The sequence below is a fragment of the Equus caballus genome, chromosome 15 (genome assembly GCF_041296265.1).
Source record: "Equus caballus isolate H_3958 breed thoroughbred chromosome 15, TB-T2T, whole genome shotgun sequence".
NCBI lineage: Eukaryota > Metazoa > Chordata > Mammalia > Perissodactyla > Equidae > Equus > Equus caballus.
In genome coordinates, this window is record NC_091698.1 from 53695207 (window position 1) to 53716674 (window position 21468).

The 21468-nt window shown below is 36.6% G+C and overlaps 1 protein-coding gene across 6 annotated transcripts in view; it reads left to right on the forward strand.

Moving 5' to 3' along the window:
* The first annotated feature begins 154 nt into the window (after positions 1 to 154).
* WDPCP (WD repeat containing planar cell polarity effector) overlaps positions 155 to 21468 on the forward strand; it is a 379254-nt gene continuing 357940 nt past the window's right edge. For all 6 annotated transcript variants that reach the window (XR_011426040.1, XR_011426041.1, XM_070235381.1 and 3 more), the window contains exon 1: positions 155 to 495. The gene's annotated coding sequence lies outside the window, so the exon portion shown is untranslated. The remainder of the gene's footprint in view (positions 496 to 21468) is intronic.

Here is a 21468-nt window from a genome sequence, read left to right on the forward strand (position 1 = left end):
CTGATGGCGCCCAGCAATTGGCGGGAGGGCAGGCGTGTGTAAATCGAGGGAGGAGAGACAGACCCTGTAGCTACATCAATCACACGTGCGCCACTGAGACTTCATCCTCCGTCAAGGGTAAACGTGGGAGGTAAAGAGACCTTCCGCTGCGTAAATCCAGCTCGACCCGGAAACAAAATCTTTTTTAAAACTACACTCTTGGAGGGGCGGGAGGAATTGACGTGTCGGGAAAACTGGAAGGCTTCGCAGGTTGCTAAGCAACGAGGCGGAAGAGCGCGCGCGCGCCTTATCCACTGAGGAGTACCTGAGGGATCTGCGGCGCCGGTAGCTCCGAGACTGAGGAGACCGAGTGAGCTCCCCGCGCCCTCCCGGGTCCTCCTTTACTAGCCACGGGACTCTCCGCCCCTGGTAGTGTCCGGTGACGAGGCGAGGGGTTTGCCGGGACGCCTCCTTTGAGGCGGCCGGGGGCCGCGCGTCTTCCCTACTCCGGGGCAGGTGAGCCCGGGCCCGAGGGCAAGGGGTTTTCTTTAACCTTGGGGTCGGGAATGCGGTTGTACGCCGTCCCGCGTTGCCTTTATCTGCCTGGTGCTGATCTACTGGGCGAGTGCCCGCGAGCTCGCCGGTCCCTTCTCGGCGCAGAGTGTTGGGGCAACAGTGTTCTGGAGGGTATAGTGCCCTGAAGTTCGCGCCTTTAAAAGATGCAGCTCTTCTAAAGTTAAATAAAAAATACTGAGAGCCTGCGTTGTGGGAGATAAGCCCCTCCCTTCCTGGAGCTCACTGTCCTCGCATCTAACTTTTTCTTTAAGTCCTCTTTGAATGTTGACACTTTGGGGTATTCTCTTTTGGAAACTGGACGCTCTTTAAACTATCTTGACCTTTAAATTGTGCCAAACCTGTATTTCTAAGGAAAGCGTGGCAGCTGCATGGGAGACACTGGTTGGTTCAGGCAGCGTCTCGGCTGGTAAAACAACTTAAGAAGTTTTCATTTAAAATTAATGTTGCCCAAGAGAATTGTTGTGCTCGCTGACACTTTGTTTCATGTGGATATTAAAAGGAAGATGTGATGCTCTGGAATAGCATATGTGTAATGAAAATGAATGAAATATCTATATTAGATAACGTTGGTGTAACTTCTGTTTATTCTCTATCACTGGTAAATGAAAGCCAAGTGGTATCTTTCAGTTTTGAGCATTTGCTATTGTGGGTAAGAAGTATAACACCTTACTTTCCAACTTCATCAATCAATAGCATTTATGGTAGTTGAATGACTCCTCCTTGAATCACTTTATTCACTTGGTTCTCAGACAACCTACTCTCCTGGTTTTCCTCTTATGTTGCTGGCTGTCCCTTCTCAGTGTTCCTTGCAAGTTCTTTTTACTTCTGAACTCTTTAACATTGTAGTGCCTGTATTCTTCTGTCTACACTTAATCTGTAAGTGATCTAATTCATGAGTTGTATGGTTTCAAATGCCACTTCTGTGTCAAAAAAACTCCCAAATTTGTGTCTAGTCCTGAATTCCAGACTTACGTATCAACTTTATTTCCACTTGATTTTCTAATATGCATCATTTCCACTATTTTACAGTGTTTTCTACTGAGCAATTGTGTGTGTGTGTATATATATATATATATAGAAGTAAAACACCACACTCTTTGATACGGATAACATGACATGGAATTTCCGCAGTTCTAAGATGTTGGTCGTCGATGGGATTATGAGATTTCAAATGGTAGAGTAGTAAAGTGCTGGGACTGGCTTGATGAAGACAGGTTTAATAAATTGGCCAGGAGAATATAGGGCAAGAGTTTTAGGATGTGGAACTCTGTTAGGCTATAGAGATTCGGAATTCAAATGTCGCTATTGCTGCCGATTTAGAGCCCCCAGTATAGCAGGGCCACAGATATATGTAAATCCATGATGACAACATGGTGTAACCTGGTTAGTAATAGTTAGGTAAAGAGTTGGTAACTCTGAACTGCCATGGCTTCACAAAGAATGTGTTGCCTGAATGAGGACAAATGGATGTTTCTGCCTAGCAGCTAAGGTAGGAGGTAGAACCACATTTGCAACGTTGCAGGCAGGGTTTTGGGTTGGCAGTAAGACAACATGCAAACATATATACTTTAAGTCCCTGATTTTTTTAAGGCTCTAGAACTTCATTTACCAAGACTGTAGTCACTAGTCACATGTGGCTATTTAGATTTATATTAATTAAAATTAAATAAAGTTAAAAATCCAATTCCTCAGTCACATTAGGTACATTTCAAGCACTCAATAATTACATGTGACAGAATATGAAACATTTTTAACATCACGGAAAGTGCTATTGCACAGCTGCTAGAACTTATTGGAATCAAGACAACAACCAGAGCAGGAGCAGCTGCAGCAGATCTTTGTGGGGGTATTTCTTTTGCCCTTGTGCTTCTGATGGTGTGCATAGCTGTCTGTGACAGTGACTACACAGGAAGGGTCCCATCAGAGGCAAGAAATAAACCCAATTCTTGTCTTAACTATTGTCACTTTATTCTGGAAGACTGCACATTAACAGTCTTGGTGTGTCTATTTAAAATAATGTTTATGAGCATTACACTGTCCTGGATTTTGAACCAGACTTAACATCAGCAAGCCCACGTCCTTGGGAGGGTATAAGAAAGCAGAGTCATTTCCTGGGTGACACCAAACAACATCTGTCTGCTGCTGCCTACTCTTCTGCAATACCTTTGTCCCTGCCACTTTCTAAGTAGATGGAAGAGCATGTGCCATATATAGAGGCTTGAAATAGAATGGCAGGTTCAGACCCTACCAATAATGGGGGTTAGGAGAGAGAGGAACCCGGTTGGGATGTCTGTATATTTTACTGAGTGCAACAGGTCTATATTCATATGTGATTTTTATAAATTGTTGTAATATATGTTTCGTTTGGATATATTTGCTCTCTATGACCTTTTCTCTATTATGAGTTTGTCCTATTAAATGTCTAGCTGGTTTTATAATTTATAATATTTTAAATGTGGATTAAACAAGCATGCTTTTTGTACATCAAGTTTCACAAGAATTATCATTTATAAGGAATTAGGAAGAAGAGAAATGTCACTGGAGAGGGGCTAAGGAGACTTTAAATGTATCGGTGGGTGGAGGAAAACAATTGGGTATTCATTTTATTATTTGTTGAACTGTACCCACTATCCAGCTTAACAAAGAATGTTACCAATCCCTTCCCAGAGGTAATGTGTTGACATACACACATATATATACTCATTCTTCTGGGTATAGATAATATTTTGTGATTATAAGAATAAAGTGACGTGAGTTATTAAATAATAATAATAAATCAGTTAATGCTTTCTCCTGTCCCTTACTAACTAGAGATTATGAAAACTTGTTTTATGTCACTACTTATGGCTTTACCTGTAAAAAATACTGCTATATAAGCACAACCCTATCTACATTTTCTTATAAATGTGTCCAGAGACAGATATAATTATGCTCATTGTTTAAAAAAATTAACACACATGAAACGACTCTGAAATGGATCAATTTATGGTTCGTAAGAAGTGAGAAGAGCTAGACCTTGGACAGTAAGTAGAAATATAGGCTGGAGCAGGGACAGGGGACTAGGGAAAAAAGAAAGCAATGGAGTGTGAAGAACCCACAAGGTAAAATGAAGGTTAAAAGAGAAGGAAAAAAATTCTCACCAAACATATTTATTTGCATTATATATCTTCTACTTTAGCCAACCTACCTCCTGTTGTGCAAACGTGTCCTTCAGTTTCTGCCTCTATATTTTATGTGTGCTTTTTCCTCAAGTGTGCTCTCATCTTCTGTTTCTGCCTCTTGAAATCCATTCCCTGAGGCTCTCCAAATGCTTTGACCTTTATGAAGCCCTTCTTTTTTCTTTTTTTTTTTAACTCTTTAGTACAGAATTTCCAACATACTCAAAATGAAGAGATGGTAGTATAATTTTCTTAGTCTGTCATCCAGCTTCAACAATTATTAACATCTTGACAATCTTTTTAAATCTACCCCCTCCCCCCCATTTTCAAACATCCTGAAAAGCTGTACATTAGCTTTATACTTTATATTACTACTTTATAGTAGTGTGAGTTCCATTAGAAGACAGAACTATACTGGTTATTTGGAAATTTAATATGATGAATTGTTAAGTAGAACCAGGCAGGTGTGGTTAATTACTACAAGAGCTCTAAGGGTCCGAGAAGTAGCAGGTGCAGAAGAGTAGCTACTACTTCTAGGATGGGGAAGAAAGACTGAGCGAGGGCTCTTCTTCCCAAAGCTTGGATTCAGACCTCTTCAAAAAAAGGGCATGTTTACCAAGGCTGCATGGTCTATAGAAGTACCCACTATCAGCGGGGAGACTGAGACTTGAGGCCACAGCTGGAACTTGTCTCCTCAGTAAGGCTCTTGGGCTCCCACGCTGAATGATAATAATAATAATGAAGGACCAGAATCCAGAAGGAAAGTGTCTCTCTGCTACTCTCACCTTAAAGGATCACTCCATTGCCTTCTCTTAAACTGGCAAAGGGAAATGTTTACAGATTCTAGTTCCAGTGTCACAAACCAGGGCAAAGAAAGGAAGATTTGGTTCTGAGGGATAATAAATTGACAACTGGCACACCCATATACCTACTACTTAATTTCTCCAACTGTTAAGCATTTTGCTATATTTATTATTTATCCATACGTCTATCCATGTACAGGAAGTCTTTTTGATTCTTCAGCCTGATGATCACTCTTAGTTTTGAAATCTGAATTTAAAAATTATCTGCAACACTAATCTGTATTAGGAAAAACGTCACTAACAGTGGTTCCCTCTAGAGATGGGACTTGGGGTGGGGATTGACTGGGAATGGGCATGAGGGAACTTTTCTGATGACAGTAGTATTCTATATCTTGGTAGGGATTTGGGTTACAGAGGTGTAAGTGTTTGTAAAAATCTGCAGATGATGCACTTAAGATTTGTATACTTCATATTGGTAAATTTTATCAAAAAAACTAAAAATTATTAAACTCTAGTTGATGATAGGTAATGCTGAAGTATTTAGGGGTGAAACATACTTATGCCTGCAACTTTCTTTGAAATGCCTTAAAAATATAAGGTGGATTTATTGATATATAGAGGGATGAGTAGGTATGTCCATAAAAAATTAAAATATAGATAAAGCAAATATAGTAATTTGAGGAAATACTGTATAGTAAAATATATATATATTTTTAAAGATTTTATTTTTCCTTTTTTCTCCCAAAGCCCCCCGGTACATAGTTGTGTGTTTTTAGTTGTGGGTCCTTCTAGTTGTGGCGTGTGGGATGCTGCCTCAGCATGGCTTGATGAGCGCTGCCATGTCCACGCCCAGGATTTGAACTGGAGAAACCCTGGGCCGCTGAAGCAGAGCGCACTTTACCACTTGGCCAAGGGGCTGCCCCCTGTATAGTAAAATATTAATTGCAGAATTTAGGTGGTGTTCACTGTATAATGCTTTCTGTATCAGTTATTAGACTGATAATTTCCTTGAGCTGAGAGACTGTGTCATACATCTGTTTATGTCTCATAGCACACAACATGATGTCTTCCTCACAATAGGTACCAGCAAAATGCCTTTAAAATTGCTATTGTGGAAGCTGAAAGACTAATCTTTAATCTTGGCTTAATGAACCTAATCAAGCTTTTCTATCTAAGCAGAAATTTTGTAAATGCAAATTATCTTGGGAAGCGATTGGAAGAAGTTGTGAAATACTGAGCATATAAGAAATTTCACAGATGTAATTTGACACTTTAATAAAAATTTATATATCATCAATTTTTTGGTAAATAGCTTGTTATTAACTAGTTTACCAAATCACTTAGCTAAATTATTAGGCTTAACCTATAAGCAGAATTAAGAATAGTTTAGATTATAAAATATATACTTAGCAAAATTATCTTTTGTTCTAATATGATGTATTTATTATCTAGTATGCTTGGTTTGCCTGGGGAATATAATTGGCTCCATCTAAATGGAACTACTGAGGACTGTAGATGGATGTCCAGAAAATGGGCACATATTATTCTTAGTGGTTTCATAACCTTGCTGCAAGCCTTAGAATTTATGTGGCAAAATGCTCATTATAAAGACAGGAAGTTGCAAACTGTCCCCAAAAGATGGGATTGACAGGCTAAGTAAGGATGGCCCTCCATAGGGTTGCTTCTAAATCTACGTGCCCCATTCCTTTTTTATTGAACATTTCAGCGTCTTTGTTCCTAAATCTGGTTTTATAATACGCTCCCATATTTGGCTAAGTTTAATTTTAAAGAATTGTGGCACATGAGGAATTTAGTTGTTTATATGCTCAATTTAGTATACAGACCCTGGAAATGAATCAAGTTTTCATGACTTACGGCTGGTGTTTGTCATGTGATGTCTTCCTCGGTCTGTCCAGTTCATATAAAAAGAATTCAAAATTAAGGGAGGTGTTATTTTCGTAGGCCCTCATAAGTTTAATCATATTGTTTTACATTTTTAAAAAAGCATGTATATGTGTGTGGATATATATATAGTGAATACTACTATATATAGTGAATGTATAGTCAATATATATAATATTACATATATATAATTTAATCCTGAGGTAGAGTGAATGTTATCTTCATTTTACAGTTTAGGAAACTGAGTTTCAAAAGTTGTGATTTGTCCAAGGTCTTCTAGCCATGTCTAGAAAACTAAGATCTTCTTATTCTCTCTCTCTTTTTTTTTTTTTTGAGGAAGATTAGCCCTTAGCTAACATCTGCCTCCAGTCCTCCTCTTTTTTGCTGAGAAAGACTGGCCCTGAGCTAACATCTTTGCCCATCTTCCTCTGCTTTAAAGTGGGATGCCTACCATAGCATGGCTTGACAAGTGGTGCATAGGTCCGCATCTGGGATCCAAACTGGCAACCCCTGGGCCACCGAAGGGGAAGGCGTGAACTTAACCACTGCACCACCGGAGCCGCCCCAGTTACTCATGTATTTTTAAAAATATATCCCTGGGGGCTGGTCCTGTGGCTGAGTGGTTAAGTTTGCGCGCTCCACTTCAGCAGCCCAGGGTTTCACTGGTTCGGGTCCTGGGCGCCGACATGGCACTGAGGTGGCGTCTCACATAGCACCACCAGAGACACTCACAACTAGAATATAAAACTGTATACCGGAGGGTGGAGGTGGGGGCTTTGGGAAGAAGAAGGAAAAAAAAAGATTGGCAACAGATGTTAGTTCAGGTGCCAATCTGTAAAAAACAAAACAAAACAAAAAAACCCAAAATATATATATATCCCCAAAACATTTTAAAATTAACATCTAATATATCATGTTTATACAGTTGTAAAGTTTGTAATTTCCATTGTATTATAAATATTGAATTTTTAAACATAACTGTTATAGGATTCTTCAAAAATTATACAGTGGAATCTAGATGTTCTCCTACCATCATCCATTAAAAAAATAGGTAAATATCTCTTCTTTGACAGTCAAAAGTTGAAATTTCTATACATCCTTAATTCCAAACTTCCAATACACGTCCCTGACATAATGTTATCTTACTTTAATGTATTTTAATCTAAAAAATCTTTTATGATCACACTATCATCATACTTCTTTATCACAAAAGTATGAATATGAATTGAAACTGATTTTTTTAATGTCACTTATGGCTGGCTCTAAGTTTAATAAACTTTTTATCATTTAAGTTCTTAGTAATATGCAATTTATCAAAACAAATATGTTACAAATTTAGATAATTATTAAAAATCAAAAGTAAAATTTTAATGGAAATGTTGCTCTTAATGGATGGGACTTTTTCTCCTCTGATTAGTTTATATGTCTCTGAATGAATATTACTTATGGTTAGAATGAGACTGGATTCAATTTCAAATTTATTCGTATTTTCCAGAGTTATAGTTGTAAGTGCTTAGAAACGTTTTTCACATAAATGAGAAGATGGGAGTTCATTGAACTCCTTCCGTGTCATTTGCGAAACAAAATCACATGGTGGCCTATTATCAGAAATCGTTTATAATGATGTATTAACTGGTGACTTATTTAGACCTTTCTTCAATTTGGCTGAAAGCAAAGAATTGAAAACCACCTGGCTTGGAAAAGGATTTATTACCCATTAATCATTCAAAGCTCTACCAAAATTTGCTTAAAATTATACGGTTCTTCTTTCATTTAGAGTTATCTTAATTCAATAAACTCTGAAAGTAAGAAAAATTGAAATATTATTTCAGTATCCTCTTCCCAAAACAATATTTTCAATTAAATGCTTTTATCTTATATGCTTTAAATATGTTTTTTGTCAAAACCTTGAGGTGGCTTATTTGTTCATTGAATTTTCAATTTTGGATAAAATATTGCTTTATAACCTAATTGGTGAAACTAATCAGTCCAGTAAGATTTGCTTACTTGCAGAAAAAGTATGACTTCATTTTTAAATTAAATTAATGCATTATTACTCATTTTGAGGAATATTTTATAGAAACCACTGAGAAATAAATTATGGAATGCATTTGAAAGAGATTATTAAAACAATGAAGTCAAGAGTAAAATGATATGAAAGTAATAAAATATCAATGTAAAATAACATTAAAATCATGACAATGCTATTTCTCATTGCTTAATTTATAATAAAATCATAGAAAGTGGGCCTAAAATGATAAGTGATTTATGAAGTGAAGGATATGATAAAAAATATGGTATGGTATTTCTTCAGTAAATGAATATCAAACTCAAAGGTGTTGAACTGCTGAGAACTTATTAAGAATCATGTATACAAATTAGAAATAAATGCATTCATTTTATTAGAGTTCTTATACCTCACGATCAGACTTTTCCTATGTATTTAATGAAAGAAGAAAGTGAATTGCTAAAATGAGTTGATCTAGCATAAATAGAAAGTAGAAAATAAACATTTTCTAAGATCAAGATGGACTGAAATTGGAATATATATTTCATTGTGTAATTTGCTAAAAAAAAATTGCTTTAAATTGGCTTGCTTTAAATTCTTTATTAAAGATTGGGCATAGAGTGTCTGGATGGCTCTCAAGGCATAGCACACAGCATGCTCTCTCTGTCTCTCCCTTTTCTGCCTGTCTGTCTGAGCAGCAAAACAGATTGCTCTCCTTTTCTCGTATAGAATAGGTGTGCATTATTCTCAAAACCTAGCTTCTTAGAGTCTTACCTTTCACCCTGATCACTTATCAAAAATTTCTCCTGTGATCCTACTAAATGAATTCTTTTACTAGTTGCTAAGAGAAAAGGGTTTTTCCCTGTTGTTGTTATTGTTCTTAAAATCTCATGATTCCTGTCCTTGACTTACAGTGAATTTTCGAAGGGAGAGTTTTCATAACCAGAATTTTTGCTACAGTCCTATAGCAGGATAGGAAATTCCTATGCTCCAAGAAGACCACAAACATGTATGCCCCCATCCTCCCCTCCCATCCAAACACACACAGTGAAAGTCACCTGTCGGGTAGTTCACAGGCCTTGTTCTCTTTATACAGTAGTCAGCTCCACTTGTAAATCAGATTAAGGAACACGTTAGCACTGATTAATTTATATTTTGCCCTTCACAGGTAATAAAATACTTGGCAAGAGAGGATTTTTGGTCAGGTGGGTGTTTCAGCACATTTCCAATTATATTAATAATAGAGTTGTCTGTCTTTTTTGCCCTCTTGGAGAACCATCTCTGGTAATAACTAATGTCAAATAGCACAATATGTCATTGCAATTTCATTGTGAGTTTGAATCTCCAGGTGGTTTCTGAATTCATTGTAAACATTCATTTTTGTCAGGGCAACAAACAATAGAACATTAAGCTGTAATGCTAGATTTGGAGATGTTCTTAACATATTTTTTCCCAGCTCAGCATTATTTAGGTAATGTTTAATTCAAATTACAGAAAATATTTGAAATACCATTCTAACAACATCCAACAGAGCTCTTAAAGGAGCATTGAGTTTCAAATTCCTAAAATTGAATGTTGGTTCTTGATAGTCTAGGTATGTTGGAGGTTTTAAGATTTTATACTTTTACAGTATGAAATTATTTAACCTTATGTTAATTTTAACTATAGCATATATAAAATTGGTTTGCATCTAATTAATAATCATTTATTTTAATGTTTTCTTCAATGAAATAGATTTAAACTTTAAAACTCTTTTATGTAACGGTTTTATTTATTTATTTTTTTTAACTTGTTTTTTTTTTTTTTTATTAATGTTATGATAGATTACAACCTTGTGAGATTTCAGTTGTACATTTTTGTTAGTCATGTTGTGGGTACACCACTTCCCCCTCCGTACCCTCCCCCCACCCCCCCTTTTCCCTGGTAACCACCGATCAGATCTCCTTCTCAATATACTAATTTTCACCTATGAGTGGAGTCATATAGAGTTCGTCTTTCTCTGACTGACTTATTTCGCTTAACATAATGCCCTCGAGGTCCATCCACGTTGTTGTGAATGGGCCAATTTTGTCTTTTTTTATGGCTGAGTAGTATTCCATTGTGTATATATACCACATCTTCTTTATCCAATCATCAGTTTCTGGGCATGTAGGCTGGTTCCACGTCTTGGCTATTGTAAATAATGCTGCGATGAACATAGGGGTGCAACGGACTCTTGAGATATCTGATATCAGGTTCTTAGGATAGATACCCAGTAATGGGATGGCTGGGTCATAGGGTATTGCTATTTTTAACTTTTTGAGAAATCTCCATACTGTTTTCCATAGTGGCTGTACCAGTTTGCATTCCCACCAACAGTGTATGAGGGTTCCTCTTTCTCCACAACCTCTCCAACATTTGTCGTTCTTGGTTTTGGATGTTTTTGCCAATCTAACGGGGGTAAGGTGATATCTTAGTGTAGTTTTGATTTGCATTTCCCTGATGATTAGCGATGATGAACATCTTTTCATGTGTCTATTGGCCATATTCATATCTTCTTTTGAGAAATGTCTGTTCATGTCCTCTGCCCATTTTTTGATCGGGTTGTTTGTTTTTTTGTTGTTAAGCAGTGTGAGTTCTTTGTATATTATGGAGATTAACCCTTTGTCGGATAAGTGGCTTGTAAATATTTTTTCCCAATTAGTGAGCTGTTTTTTTGTTTCAATCCTGTTTTCCCTTGCCTTGAAGAAGCTCTTTAGTCTGATGAACTCTTTTATGTAACGGTTTTAAAATTTGATTCCCTTTCCTTGAAACTAGCAAAATACTGTTTAGAGAGTAACTAAGTATCTGCATATTTAGAAATACGTGCTTTACATAGCATCCGTGTAATTAATAAAGAGCCGTGTTACAGGGCCAGCCCTGTGGGCAAGTGGTTAAGTTCGGGTGCTCCGCTTCGGCGGCCCAGGGTTTTCCTAGTTCAGATCCTGGGCGTTGACCTAGCACTGCTCATCATGCTGAGGCGGCATCCTACAGAGCAGAGCCAGAAGAACCTACAACTAGAATATTCAACTAAGTACTGGGGGACTTCGGGGAGAAGAAGAAGGAAAAAAAAAGATTGGCAACAGATGTTAGCTCAGGTGCCAATCTTAAAAAAAAAAAAAAAAAGAGCCATGTTAGATAATAGTGTGATTAAAAAAAGGATAATTTAAAAAGCAAGGTTAAGATTTGTAAAGTAAATCGGAGACCAAATTAGTATAAATATATATATTTTTTTACTTTGGTAAAATACATATAAAATTTATCATCCTAACCATTTGTAACTATACAAGTCAGTGGTATAAAATATCTTCATATTGTTGTGCAACCATTACCATCATCCATCCTAATAACACTTTTCGTCTTGTCAAACTAAAACTCTATACCTGTTAAATAACAACTCCCTATTCTCCCCTCCCCCAGCAACCACCATTACAATTTCTGTCTTTATGATCTTGACTACTCTTAAGTACCTCATATAAATGGAATCATACAGTATTTGTCTTTTTGTGACTAGTTTATTTCACTCAACATAATGTCCTCAAAGTTCATCCATTTGTAGAATATTGCAGAATTTCCTTCTTTTTTTAAGGTTGAATAATATTCCATTACGTGTACGTCCCACATTTTGCTTATCCATTCATCAGTTCGTGAACACTTGGGTTGTTTCCATGTTTTAGCTATTGTGAATGCTGCTATGAATATGAGTCTACAGATATCTCTTTGAGACTCTACTTTCAGTTCTTTTAGGTATATAGCCAAAAATGGAATTGCTGGATCATATGGCAATTCTATTTTTAATTTTTTTTTTAAAGATTTTATTTTTCCTTTTTCTCCCCAAAGCCCCCCCGGGTACATAGTTGTGTATATTTTTAGTTGTGGGTCCTTCTAGTTGTGGCATGTGGGATGCTGCCTCAGCATGGCCTGATGAGCGGTGCTAGGTCTGTGCCCAGGATCTGGGCCAGTGAAACCCTGGGCTGCCAAAGCAGAGCGCTTGAACCCAACCACTCAGCCACGGGGCTGGCCCCCATTTTTAATTTTTCGAGGACCTACCATATTGCTTTTCATTACCAGTTGAGCTATTTTACATTCCTACCAACATTGCACAAGGGTTCCAATTTCTCCACATCATTTTTTTTTTTTAAGGCAGATTAGCCCTGCGCTAACTGCTGCCAATCCTCCTCTGAGGAAGATTGATCCTGAGCTAACATCCATGCCCATTTTCCTCTACTTTATATGTGGGACACCTACCACAGCATGGCGTGCCGTACGGTGCCATGTCCGCACCCGGATCCGAACCGGTAAACCGGGGCCGCCAAAGCGGAACGTGCGCACTTAACCGCTGTGCCACCGGGCCGGTCCCTCTCCACATCCTCACCAACACTTATTTTCTGGTTTTTGATAGTAGCCATCCTAGTGAGTATGAGGTGGTGTCTCATTGTACTTTTGATTTGCATTTTCCTAATTAGTGATTTGAGCATCTTTTCATGTGCTTATTGGCTATTAGTTTATCTTCTTTGGACAAATGTCTACTAAAGTCCTTTGTCCATTTTTGAATTTTTTGTTGTTGAGTTTTAGAAGTTCTCTGTGTATTCTGGATATTAATCCCTTATCAGACGTATGATTTACAAATATCTTCTCCCATTGTGTGGGTTGGTTTTTTCACTATGTGGGTAAGTGTCTTTTTTTTTTTAGAAGTATTACTTTTAATAACGTTTCCCGATAATTGTGGATATTCCTCTTTGATACTTAATTAAAACTACACAACTGGTGTTTTCTCAAAAGTTATTTGCAAAATGAACTTGAAATAATATCATTGAATATTTCCTTTTCTGTTACATTAAAATCCATGGGCCTACCTTGCACATTGAATGGATCTTGTACAAATGCATGATTTTTTAAGTAATGCATTGTTTCACTAAGGATTGTGTCTTTTGATACACAAGATTTAAAAATTTTCACAAAGTCTAATATGTCTGTTTTTTTCTTTTGTTGTATGTGCCTTTGGTGTTGTATTCAAGAAATCATTGCCAAATCCAATGTCATGAAGCTTTTGTCCAGTTTTTTTTTAAAGAGTTTTATTGTTTTAGGTCTTATATTTAGGTCCTTTATCTATTTTGAGTTAATTTTTATGTATGATTTTAGGTAAGGGTCCAACTTCATTCTTTTCATGTGGATATCCAGTTTTCCCAGCACCATTTGTTTGGAAAGAGTATCCTTTTCCCATTGAATGGTCTTGGCACCATTATCAAAAATCATTTGACTGTGTTTGTGAGGGTTTACTTCTGGGCTCTCTCTTCTAGTCCATTCGTCTATATACTTGTCTTTATGCTAATACCACCCTGTTTAAATTACTGTAGCTTTGTAGTCAGTTTTGAAATCAGGAAGTGTGAGTCCTCCAGTTTTTTCTTTTTCTTTTCAAAATTGTTTTGGCTATTTGGGGTCCCTAGAGACTCTGTATGAATTTTAGGATGAATTTTTCTATTTCGGGAAAATACATCATTGGGATCTTGATAGGGATTGCACTGAATCTGTAGATCGCTTTCGGTAGTATCAGCATTTTAACTATATTAAGTCTTTCAATCCATGAACATGAGATGTGTTTCCATTTTTTTATGTTGTCTTTAATTTCAGCAGTTTTTTGCAGTTTTCATTGAACAAGTCTTTCACTTCCCTGGCTAATTCCTAAGTATTTTATTCTTTTTGCTGCTACTATAAATGGAATTGACTTTGTAATTTCCTTTTCAGATTGTTCATTATTGGTGTATAGAAATGCAACTGATTTCTATCTGTTGACTTTGTATCCTGCTTCTTTGCTGAATTCATTTATTAGTTCTGAATAATAATAAATAGTTCTGAAATAAAAAAACTATTAGTTTTTTTGTGGAGTCCTATTGGGTTTTCTATATATGAGATCATATCATCTGCAAACAGATCATCTTACTTCTTCCTTTCCAATTTGGATGCCTTTTATTTCTTTTTCTTGCCTAATTGCTCTGGCTAGAACTTCCAGTACTAGTTGAATAGAAATGGTAAAAGTGGGTATGCTTACCTTGCTCTGAATGATAGAGGAAAAGCTCTCAGTCATTTACCATTGAGAATGATGTTTGCTGTGGATTTTTCATACATGGCTCTTATTATGTCGAGGTGGTTTTCTTCTATTTGTACTTTGTTGAGTGTTTATATCATGAAAGGGTATTGAATTTTGTCAGATGGTTGTTCTGCATCAATTGAAATGATTGTGTGCTTTTTTCCTTCATTTTGGTGATGTGCATATTACACTGATCGATTTCCTATGTTGAACCATCTTTACATTCCAGGAATAAATCCCACTTCATCACGTTGTATAATCCTTTTAATATGCTGCTGAATTCTGTTTGCTAGCATTTCTTGAGGATTTCTACATCAATGTTCATAAGGGATATTGGTCTGTAGTTTTCTTGTCATGCCTTTGTCTAGCTTTGATATCAGGGTTATGCTGGTCTCATAAAATGAATAGGAAGAGTTCCCTTCCCTTCAATTTTCTGGAAAAGTTTGAGAAAAATTGGTATTAGTTCTTCTTTAAATGTTTGATAGAATTCACCTGTGAAGCTGTCAGGTCCAGGACTTTTCTTTGTTGGGATATTTTTGTTATGGATTCAATCTTCTTACTAGTTATGGGTCTATTCAGATTTTCTATTTCTTCATGAGTTAGTCTTGGTAGGTTTGGTGTTTCTAGGAATTTGTCCATTTTGTCTAGGTTATCCAATTTTTTAGCTTACAATTGTTCATAGTACTCTCTTATAATAAATTTTACTTCTGTAGAATTGGTGGTAATGTCCTCACTTTCATTTCTGATTGTAGTAGTTTGAGTCTTCTCTCCTTTTTTCTTAGTCTGTTTAGCTAAAGGTTTGTCAATTTTTTCTTTTCAAAGAAGCAACTTTTTGTTTCATTGATTTTCTCTATTGTTTTTCTATTCTCTATTCATTTATCTATGCTCTAATCTTTATTGCCTTCCTTCTGCTAGCTTTGAGTTTAGTTTGTTCTTTTCTAGTTTTTTTAATTTGTAAAATTAGGTTGTTGATTTGAGATCTTTCTTCACTTTTTTGTTTTTTTGTGAGGAACTTTGGCCCTGAGCTAACATCTGCTGCCAATCTTCCTCTTGCTTGAGGAAGATTGTCAGTGAGCTAACATCTGTGCCAATCTTCCTCTATTTTGTATATGGGATGCCTACTACAGCATGGCTTGATGAGTGGTGTATGGGTCCGTGCCTGGGATCCAAACCTGTGAATCCCAGGCCACCAAAGTGGAGCAAGTGAATTTAACCACTATTCCACTGAGCAGACGACTTCCTTGTTTTTTTTTTTAATGTAAGCATTTATAGCTGTAAATTTCCTTCTTAGCACCAATTTTGTTGTGTCCCGTAAGTTTTGGTATGTTGTTTTTTGTTTTCATTTGTCTCTACATATTTTCTAGTTTCCTGTTTCTTTGAATGTCTGTGATGTTTCAGTGAACACTGGACATTTGAATTTAATAATATGGTAACTCTGGGAATCAAATTCTCTGCATTCCCCAGAGTTTGCTGTTTTTTTTTTTTTGTCTTTTTGGTTATTGTGGGCTATCTCTGTGCCAAAGATCAGACTGAGATATAAACTTAATGTCTCCTCAGGTCTTTTCTGATCCTTTCTCTTGGCATGTCTGGTCACTTTCTAATTTTCCTCATATATATGCAGTGGTTTTTGAATGTTTTAGTCTTTAATGTTTGGATCTCCAAAGAGGATAATGCAAAAAATGAGGATGGTGAAGACAGGGCTCTGGCCCTTTAAATCTCTGGGAAGTCACTTCAGCTAGAGGGGGAAGGGCTTGCGGCAATGAGAGAAGATGCAAGAACAGTGGCTGTCTATTTGTCTGCACCTCTGTGATCAGAAGCAGTAATCAGCAATCAGAGCAGAGATTTTCAGTATTTGGAGGACAGTTCTTTTCTCCCACCCAGCTCTGCAAGCTGCTCCAGGAACATGTGCACATCTGCCTGCCATATGGCTCAGGATGGGGTTTGAGTAGCTGCTACTGTGTTAAGAGTTGAAATTGACCAAAATTAACTGAAATTTGCCTGTTCCAGTCTTCTCGTGGAAGTAGCAAGCCTTCAACTGACTTCAGAGTTCCAAACTATTTACATCAGACAGATTCTGCCATTGTAATTGTTGTCTAGGTAGGGAGACAGATTCCTGGTGTTCCCTACTCCACTAGCTTCCCAGAATCCTCTCTGTGTAAATATTTTTAAATTGAAGGATTGTACAGGGCTAAATTGTTATTAGTTGACTTACCTAATAAAAAAGTTTGGGTTTGTACTCTTTTTTAAATGCAAGGATAATGTTAGGTGTCTTGAAAATTATTTGGTTGGTTTCGATGACATGCAAAACAGTTTTTGAAGGTATTCTGAAATAACTTCTAAAATGAATACAGAATATTTTAAAAATGATTACAGTCATTGATGGGAATACGTTTTGAGAAGTGCATCATTAGGTGATTGAAAAGAGAGTCATTATGTTGTGTGAACATCATAGAGTGTACTTACACAAACCTAAATGGTATATAGCTTACTACACACCTAGGCTACATATACCATCATATATGTATATGCAACGTTTGTGTTTCATGTAAAACAAGATAAAATATCCATTTGGATTCTTTTTTTTTTTGTTTTTTTTTTGCTGAGAAAGATTCACCCTGAACTAATGTATGTTGCCAGTCTTCCGCTTTTTTTTTTTTTCAGCTTGAGGAATATTAGCCCTGAGCTAACACCTGTGCCAGTTTTCCTCTACTTTGTATGTGGGTCACCACCACAGCATGGCTGACCAGTGGTCTAGGTCCATGTCCAGGATCTGAACCTGCAAGCCTGGGCCACTGAAGTGGAGCACGCTGAACTTAACCACTACACCACGGGACTGGCTCCTAGGATTCTGTTTGATAATTACTTGTTTCCAGGAGTATGAGCTACCTAACCTTGTGTTTTTTCTAAGTAGAAGTAGTATAATTTATTGGTTTTAACTCAACTACCTAGCTATGTGACCTTGAACAAGTTTCTTGGCCTCTGTAAACTTCACTTTATTAATAAAATGGGGGTAATAACCCAGAGTGACCATAAAGTCTGGAAACATAATGTAGCTATTCCACTCTTTTTTTTTTTAATTGAGTTAATGATAGGTTACAATCTTGTGAAATTTCAGTTGTACATTAATGTTTGTCATTCGTGTTGTAGGTGCACCACTTCACCCTTTGTGCCCACCCCCCACCCCACCTTTCCCCTGTATCCACTAAACTGTTCTTAGTCCACATTTTTAAATTCCTCATATGAGTGGAGTCATACACAGATTATCCTTCTCTAGCTGGCTTATTTCACTTAACATAATTCCCTCAAGGTCCATCCATGTTATTGCAAATGGAATGATTTTGTTCTGTTTTGCAGCTGAGTAGTATGCCATTGTATATATGTACCACATCTTCTTTATCCATTCGTCTGTTGATGGGCACTTAGGTTGCTTCCATGTCTTGGCTATTGTAAATAATGCTGCAATGAACATTGGGGTACATAGGACTTTTGGGATTGCTGACTTCAAGCTCTTTGGATAAATACCCAGTAGTGGGATGGCTGGATCATATGGTAGTTCTATTTTTAATTTTTTGAGGAATCTCCATACTGTTTTCCATAGTGGCTGCACCAGTTTGCATTCCCAACAGCAGTGCATGAGGGTTCCTTTTTCTCCACAACCTCTCCAACATTTGTTACTATTAGTTTTAGATATTTTTGTCATTCTAATCGGTGTAAGGTGATATCTTGGTGTAGTTTTGATTTGCATTTCCCTGATGATCAGCGATGATGAGCATCTTTTCATATGCCTATTGGCCATCCGTATATCTTCTTTGGAGAAATGTCTGTTCATGTCTCCAGCCCATTTTTTGATTGGGTTGTTTGATTTTTGTAGCTATTCCACTCTTATAGCTATCCATTTAATTCAGGAGCTGTACAAGAATGTTCATAAGCACTGTTTCTAGAGCAAAACTTTAAACACCCATTTTTCCATTAATATGAGAATGAATGAATATGTTGAAAATGAATGGACCCTAACTACACCCACCAACATGGATGAATATCAAAAATATAATGTTGAGTGAAAAAAGCAAATCACATAATACATACAATATTATCCTATTTTATAAAATTTAAAAATGTATAAGAATTCTATTATTCAGGGTTTCATACACATCTGGTAAAACCATAAAGAAGAGCAGGGGAATGATTAATTCAGAATTCAGGATAGTAGTTGCCTGGAGTTGAGAGTAGGAGACAGTGCACTGGGGTCTTCAATGTATTGGGACTCTTCTGTGTGGGTACATGAGTATTTGTTTCATTTATTTGGTTTTATATTTCTAATATATATTTATTTAGTACATAATATACACATGTGATCACTCTTGTTTGTTTGATACTTTATAAGAAGATTACATAGTGGCTTAGAGCTTTTTCTTTTATTATGGAACAGCAACTTTGAAAAAGGATAAAGGCCTCTCATGAATCTTCTACCTTAGGAGAAGAATTTTCCTTTTTGCAGATCCCATTCAAGTTTTCAAGGTTGGGTTTAAATCAATTATCTTGTTGTTTGTTTTCTGTTTGTCCCATCTGTTCTTTGTTCCCCACTTCCTCTTTTTCATCCTCCTTGATTAAGTGAAATTGTTTGATTCCATTTTATCTCCTTTGTTGGCTTATTAGTAATACGGTTTCGTTATTTTCATGACTGCTGTAGGGTGTATAGCATATACCCTTTTCTCATGTCTACCTTCAAGTGATGTTATACCAGTTTGCTTATAGTATAAGAACTTTCAATAATTTACTTCCATTTCTTCCTTCCTGACCATTGTGCTATGATTCTCATACATTTTATTTCTACGTAAGTTGTAAGCCCCAACTATGTTCTTGTTATTTTTGTTTAAACAATTATCTTTTAAAGAGATTTAAGTAATGAGAAAAAATATCTAATATTTCCTCTTGTAATCATTTTCAGTATATTCATTTCTTTCTGTTGATCCATATTTCTAATATGGCATGACTTTCCTTCTGCCTAAATAACTTCCTTTCTATGATATTTATAGCATGGAAAAGTTCTCAGCTTTGTATGTCTGAAAAAGTCTTTGTTTTACCTTTGATTTTGAGAGAGACTTTCACTGGGTATAAAGTTCTAGGCTGATAGCTTTTTCCTTCAGTATGTTAAAGATGGTGGTCCACTGTCTTCATTTGCCTTGTTTCTGATGTCATGTGCTGTTATCTTTATCTTTTTTCCTTTGTATTTAAGTGTCTGTTTTTCTCTTTGTCACTGGTTTTGAGTAACTTGATTATAATGTATCTTGGTATAGTTTTTCTCATTTTTTTTTGTGCTTAGGTTCATTATGATTCTTGGATATATGGGTTTTTGGTTTTCAACAGATTTGGGAAATTTTTGGTCATTGTTTCTTCAAATATGAGCCGTTTGAGAGTAAGTTGCTGACATCATGCTCTTTTATACCTTTATATTCTCCAGTGAATATTTTCCAAGAACAAGGATGTTCTTTACCATAACCACTATACAATTATAAAACTTAGAAAACTTAACATTAAAGTATACTATACTGTAGGAAAAAACTCAGTCTTCCTCGTATGTTTCTTCCTTACTCACAGAACACTTCACTTCTGACGCTTCTGGTCACCAAATATGTGGGGATTTTTCCCACACCAAGGAATTCTGCAACACGAGCTGGGTGTCCAACAATTTAACTCAATTCTGACACTATCTACCTGGAGATAGCATCAGACCCCACAAGTTAAGGGCTCAGTCCCATAAGAGTGCCTCCCACTTCAATGCCAATTGCAAGTGGTAGATTTCCAGGTCACCTGTAACTTCTGTATGGCTACAAATCAGAGATTCCCATGACCTCCCCCTCCTTGGATTTGATTATTTGCTAGAACAGCTCACAGAACTCAGGGAAACACCTACTTATGTGTACCAGTTTATTATATATTAAGGATATGAGGAAGGATACAGATGGACACCAGATAAATAGATACATAGGGCAAGGTCTGGGAAGGTCCTGAGCACACAAGCTTCTGTCTCTGTGGAGTTCGGGTACATCACCCTACCAGTACATGGATGTGTTCACCAACCTAGAAGCTGTCTGAACCTCTAGTATTGAGATTTTTATTGAGGGTTCATCATGTAGGCATAATCAATTATTAACGCCATTTCCAGCCCCTCTTTCCTCTGTAGAGAATGAGGGACAGGGATGAAAACTCCATGCTTCTAATTATGGCTTGGTCTTTCTGGTGACCAGCGCCAATCCAAGAGCACACCTGAAGTCACCTCATTAGAACAAAAGACACTTCTATCACTTAGAAAATTCCAAAGGAGCAGGAGCCCTGTATCGGGAATTGGGGTCAAAGACCAAATATTTGAACAAAAGGTGCTCCTAGTCCTCTCATCACTTAGGAAATCATCAGAGTTTTAGGAACTCTGTGCTGGGAACTAGGATCAGAGGCTAAAAATTAAGAACAAAAGATTCTCCTAGCACCTCTATTTACAAGGGTTTTAGGAGCCCTGTGTCAGGAACCAGCGACAGAGACCAATATATATATTTCTTGTTATTTCATAACTATTATTTAGTATACTCTCATGTTCACATTCTGTCAGTTGTTGCAGTAATGTGCTATGACATTTTTTCCCCAATACAAGGTCATGCATTACATTTAGATGTCATGTCTAATCTCCTATAATCTGAAACAGTTTATTAGCTTTCTTTGTCTTTCATGACAATTGACATTTTTGAAGAGTATGGGCTAGTTATTTTGAGAATGGCCCTCAATTTGGGTTTGTTTGAAGTTCCTCTTAATTAAATTCAGGTTATGCATTTTTGCAAGAAGACTGCATAAATAATGTTGTGGACTTATCAGGGTATCACAACAGTTTGTCTTATTATTTGTGATGTTAATTGTAATCATTTAATTAAGGTATTGTTCACCAGA